This window comes from Pleurodeles waltl, chromosome 3_1, assembly GCF_031143425.1.
Source record: "Pleurodeles waltl isolate 20211129_DDA chromosome 3_1, aPleWal1.hap1.20221129, whole genome shotgun sequence".
NCBI classification, from domain to species: Eukaryota; Metazoa; Chordata; class Amphibia; order Caudata; family Salamandridae; genus Pleurodeles; species Pleurodeles waltl.
The window spans coordinates 1,882,736,322-1,882,742,321 of record NC_090440.1 but is presented as its reverse complement, the minus strand read 5'-3'; positions in this window follow the sequence as shown (position 1 = coordinate 1,882,742,321).

Below are 6,000 nucleotides of genomic sequence, written 5' to 3'. Positions count from 1 at the left end.
TTTCTGCTATGTACAGTTAGAGATGCACAGAAAGTAGACAGCTCTCTCGTCTCAAGATATCTGGGTCCAAGAGAATTCAGTTTTACTGACCTCTTATGCAAGACCTAGAATCTTTGTCAGGGGACCACTGATATCAAGGAGTGGGTCCTGACAACCACACAATGCTCTGTTGCTCACCTTTTTGGGGCCTGTAGCATATTTTGACATGAATGTCAATGGTTTGTATTCCTTTTCTGCTGAGACTGCTTCTTTGCCTAGGATAGTCAGGTGAGGGCATTTGCCTTCAGCTTGAAGATGACCTATCTGTCTAGAGGTTTTTTCAGGCTTTTAGAGATGTACTTGATCACCTTATGTGATGATGTGCAATCTGTGGATCTCATGTGAACAATAATTTCAGAGACAAAGGCATCATCATCTCTTGAATCTGCAAACCCTGAGTGGGTGCTGCTCCTTTGAACACAATGCAAAGTCGACCTCTAGACACTTTGGCTGTAGGGCAATGTCCCACCTGAAGTCTGTATCATTATCGGCATCTGTTGAGGCATTATTTTGATCACCATCTGTGCAGTCTCTGTCACCCTGGGAGGAATTGTGAATGTAAAGCATGTTGCGTTGGAATAGCCCAGTTCCCATGAGTGCTTCGCTATGTGGTTTTGTGTCATGTCTGAAAAACAGATCTTGAAGACTGTAAAAGGAGTCTGTTTGGGCAAAGGTCCTGTCTGTGGTTCGTACTTTCACACAGAAGGCTTCTTTGCTCTGCTTCTTTGGTCATCATTAGATGCCCCCTCCTGCTGTTCCTTGCCCGCGTACATTGTCACTTCCTTCCTTAACTGAGAGTGCAAGACGTATCAAAACACGCTTCTACTGGGTGCTGCCTGGGTACCGTTCCAGGAGCACCCACAGGGTAAGGTACTCACTGTGACAATCTTTCACCAGTGTCCTTAATGAGGCCAAAAGGCTCAGACACCACTCTCTGAACTGTATCATTAACTGATACCCCCATGACTTGCTCAAAGCTGAGGCCAGGGACAAATCACAATCATCTGACTCCAGAGCGTGTGTGTCAGAATGGTGTTCCCCCACTGTAACATCCTCTCTTGCTTTAAAGAGTTCCTAATGTTATCTACTAAATGTACAGGACAATCATAAATATTCACCTCTATATATTTTAGTTAGCAAATGGTGTTAATGACATGCCTTTAATAACACAGTGACATTAACTGAGGCTCCACTCAAATGGACAGTTCACTACCAAGAAGAGACTCCAGGCTTCCTCCATTGATGCTTGTAGGCCATAACTCTGACTAGCGAGAATACTAGCAGGTCTGTCTAAGACATGTCAAGTGCAGGGAGTCAAATACGGAAGGGGAACAACCCCACCTTCAAACAGATAAACAGGCCTTGCAATAGAATGCAAAACGCCGAGGGTCAGAAAGGTTACACTCTAAACGAGGATACACCAACATTCTAGAAACTCATCAAAGAAATGTTCATATCAAATTATTTCAAATATTAGACCACAGATAAAGAGAATTGAAAGAGAGCTTAACTCAATGGGGAGAAGCAAAAAGAAGAGGAAGAGATCGAGATTATCAGTGATGTCAAGAAATATTTGGGAATTTCTATTGGTTGGAATGTTTTGTTTATGTTTACTACAATACTCATGGGAGTTGTAGTATTTGTTCAAAGACTGTTATTTCTTTGGTGCTGAGAGCCAGTAAAGATTGGAGAAAGCATAAACGATAATAGGAACCACAGTGACTTGCTAAAGGTCCCAGCGCCTTGAGACCCTACCGGGTGAGTAGGGCGCTCAACAAATTTATTGATTGATTGATTGATTGATGAAAGCAAATTGTCAGATAATAGTATAAGCCTCTTTTTGCTTGCGTAAGATGTCTACATGTTCATATGTACTTTCACTGTGGTGTTAAACTGTGTAGTAAATAAAGTACGTGTTCTAAAAGCCCTGTTTGGAGTGGTAGTTTTATTGAGTGTTCACTGTCTGGAGTGGTAGCTTTAGTGAATGTTATTAGTGTCTCTGCTATGTTGTGCATGTCAGGCCCACACCTCTTCCCTGAATAAGCCTTGTGCCACTCTGCCTCACTGTATGAGGGTCAAGTGCTAAAATGGTGGACTTAGTGAGAAGTTGTGGGATCAACTGTAATGTAGACCTGAGTATGTAATTACCACGTTACAAAAATGTTAGAAATGGGGTTTTTGGTTGGCAGTCAGGTTACCCCCTGTCCAAGCAAAAGCCCTCACTCTAGTCAGGGTAAGTAACACACAATCCAAGATTATCCTGTGCCCACCCTCTGGTAGCTTGGCACGAGCAGTCAGGCTTAACTTAGAAGGCAATGTGTAAAGTATTTGTGCAATAAATCATACAATACCACCATATAGCACCACAAAAATACACCACACAGTGTTTAGAAAAATATATAATATTTATCAGGATAATTGTAGGTCAAAAAGAATAAAGTTGCAATGGAAAATTGTAGAAATATCACGGAAAAGTGATATAAAGTGTCTTAAAGTCTTTAGAATATAAACAAAGTCTCTTTCAAGCACAAGTACCTGGTTGGGAGTGGAAAAATCTCCTCAGAGGGCCACAAGAGAAGAGGCGCGTGGAAAAAGGGTGTGTGCGTCGATTTCTCCCCAGCACACACGGACTTGCGATGTTATTTTCCATGCGGGGAAGTCGGGCGTCGTTTTCCGGCGCGCGGACAGTCTCTTTCTGTGGATCGCAGGGATTACCAGATGTCCCAGGTCTGTGCGTAGATTTTCCTGCTTGTTCTCCGGCTGCGCGTTGGTCTGCGGGGCTGCGCGTCAAAATTACGATCTCATGGCAGGCGTCGCGTCGATTTCTCCTCTAGACTTCGATCTGCGGGGCTGCGCGTTGAAATTACGATCTCACGGCAGGCGTCGCGTCGATTTCTCCTCTAGAGGTCGGGCGGCGGTGTCCTTGCGAGGCCGTGCGTCGGATCTTCGATCGTCCCAAGAGCGTTGCGTCAATCAGCGTCGGAGTGTGGCGTTTTTCTCGCCGCGAAACAAGCTGTGCGTCAAAATTTTCGTCGCACGGAGCGTCCAAGTAAAAGAGAGAAGTCTTTTTGGTCCTGAGACTTCAAGGAACAGAAGGCAAGCTCTATCCAAGCCCTTGGAGAGCACTTTCACAGCCAGACAAGAGTTCAGCAAAGCAGCAGGGCAACAGCAAGGCAGCAGTCCTTTGTAGAAAGCAGACAGGTGAGTCCTTTGAGCAGCCAGGCAGTTCTTCTTGGCAGGATGTAGTTTCTGGTTCAGGTTTCTTCTCCAGCAAGTGTCTGATGAGGTAGGGCAGAGGCCCTGTTTTATACCCAAATGTGCCTTTGAAGTGGGGGAGACTTCAAAGAATGGCTAAGAAGTGCACCAGGTCCTCTTTCAGTTCAATCCTGTCTGCCAGGGTCCCAGTAGGGGGTGTGGCAGTCCTTTGTGTGAGGGCAGGCCCTCCACCATCCCAGCCCAGGAAGACCCATTCAAAATGCAGATGTATGCAAGTGAGGCTGAGTACCCTGTGTTTGGGGTGTGTCTGAGTGAATGCACAAGGGGCTGTCAACCAAGCCCAGCCAGACGTGGATTGTAAGGCACAGAAGGATTTAAGTGCAAAGAAATGCTCACTTTCTAAAAGTGGCATTTCTAGAATAGTAATATTAAATCCGACTTCACCAGTCAGTAGGACTTTGTATTACCATTCTGGCCATACTAGATATGACCTTCCTGCTCCTTTCAGATCAGCAGCTGCCACTTCAACAGTGTATGAGGGCAGCCCCAATGTTAGCCTATGAAGGGAGCAGGCCTCACAGTAGTGTGAAAACGAATTTAGGAGTTTTACACTACCAGAACATATAACTACACAGGTACATGTCCTGCCTTTTACCTACACAGCACACTGCCTTAGGGGTTACCTAGGGCACACCTTAAGGGTGACTTATATGTAGAAAAAGGGGAGTTCTAGGCTTGGCAAGAACTTTTAAATGCCAAGTCGATGTGGCAGTGAAACTGCACACACAGGCCTTGCAATGGCAGGCCTGAGACAAGAAAAAGGGGCTACTTAAGTGGGTGGCACAACCAGTGCTGCTGGCCCACTAGTAGCATTTAATTTACCAGCCCTATGCACATAAAGTGCACCTTACTAGGGACTTATAAGTAAATTAATAGTCCAATCAGGTATGATTCCAGGTTACCATGTTTTAGGGGAGAGAGCATATGCACTTTAGCCCTGGTTAGCAGGGGTAAAGTGCGCAGAGTCTATAAACCAGCAAAAACAGTGTCCAAAAAGTGGAGGGAGGCAGGCAAAAAGTTAGGGGTGACTACCCTAAGGCTGTCAGGTCTAACAAAAAACTACTGAGAATATTACACAAATTAGTTTTAACCTGGTTATTCTTGACCCTTTCAGAACAGTAAAACGAGAATAAAGTGTCAGTATTTTTTTTCTGGAAAAGTGCAACCCTAGCCCCATGACCCTAAAGTTGAAAGGCCCAGTAACCCATAACAGCCCTGATAGATTTGCGGACGCGCTGTGAGTAAGTTTTAGGTGTTGCTGCTCTCTTGGCGCCTATCCTTTTTACGATTTCGACCTTAGCTTGGACATTTGTTTTAATACGCATTTATATTGTATTTTAATTGTTTTAAGCTTTTTTAAGTAGTTATGAAAGTTTCTCCGTCCGCCCTAGTGAAATTTTAATCCCTCCTCTCTCCCTCCTTCTCCCCCGCCCCCCAGCCTGTGTTCAGAGGCTTGGGGGATAGATATTTTTTTCTCAGTCTTCCCTTCTCTGGTCGTTTGTATAATTCATTGGTTGCTTTTGTTACAGTGGCGGCCATTTTCTGCTCTCTTCTTAGGCACATTTTTTGGCCTCCATCTTGTAAGATTAGCGGTCCAGTTGCCGCCCTGCTGCCTCTCGACCCCATTTAAAGGTCGCAATGCAGAGTACGCTCAGCGGATGCACCGCTGGGGTGCCGAAGGCATGCCTAAGGTAAGCCTGTCTGGTCTTGTCCGCGCCTGGAGATGCCCAGGGCCCAGGACCCCTGGTCTCTTAGACCCTCCCCAATGGGAATATGTCTACATGGGCTAGACCCTGCTAGCAGTATGAGCCCCTGCATTACATGTGGTTGGTCTCCCTGGCTTGAGCCGGTGGTTGGACCAATAACTCAGGAGGTTCCAATTAGTGCCTTTCTTTTAGCTAACTGTCGCTCTCTGGCAGCTCATAATTTAGATATACATGTACTTCTGAGCGATCTTGCACCTATTGCCTTCATTCTCACCAAGACCTGGCTCCGTGAGGGGTCATCCCTGGATGTGGATTTGGCACTACCCCAGGGTTATTTGATAAGCAGGTTTGATAGAGAGACCTCCAGAGGTGGGGGTATTGCTATCATCTACAGACACAGTAAAACTTTCCTCATTTCCTCTGGGTCTACCCGGCTGTGAAAGTATGTACTTTTCTATGATTTTAAACCCTCAGTACTCTTTTTCAGGAGCCTTGGTATACCGTCCCCCTGGCTCCCATGAAACTTTTCTACACTCGCTTTCAGAACATATTTCTGATTTATTATGTACAAAGCACAACTTCACTGTTTTAGGTGATTTTAATATTCATGCAGAGGACTTAGAATATCCTGCTGCCAAATCTATTCTTTCCGACATGGCCGGTTTAGAGTTATTTCAATTAGTTAAAGGCCCCACTCATGTGAAGGGTCACACTATTGATTTAGTTTTTACAAATATGAATGGTCTGACTTCGATGCCCCCGCTACCTTTAGCCTGGTCCAACCATTTTTTAATAAAGCTGAACCTAGCTATTCCTACTACTGGAAGATCCCCCCAGACTGTAATTCAATATTTTTGACATTGGCATAAACTTAAGGTGAATGAATGGATTAATACCTTGGAAAGGTTGAAACCTTCCTTCAAGGACAATAAGACTGGCCCTTTGGCTACGTTTAATAACTGGATTACTAATAGCTTAG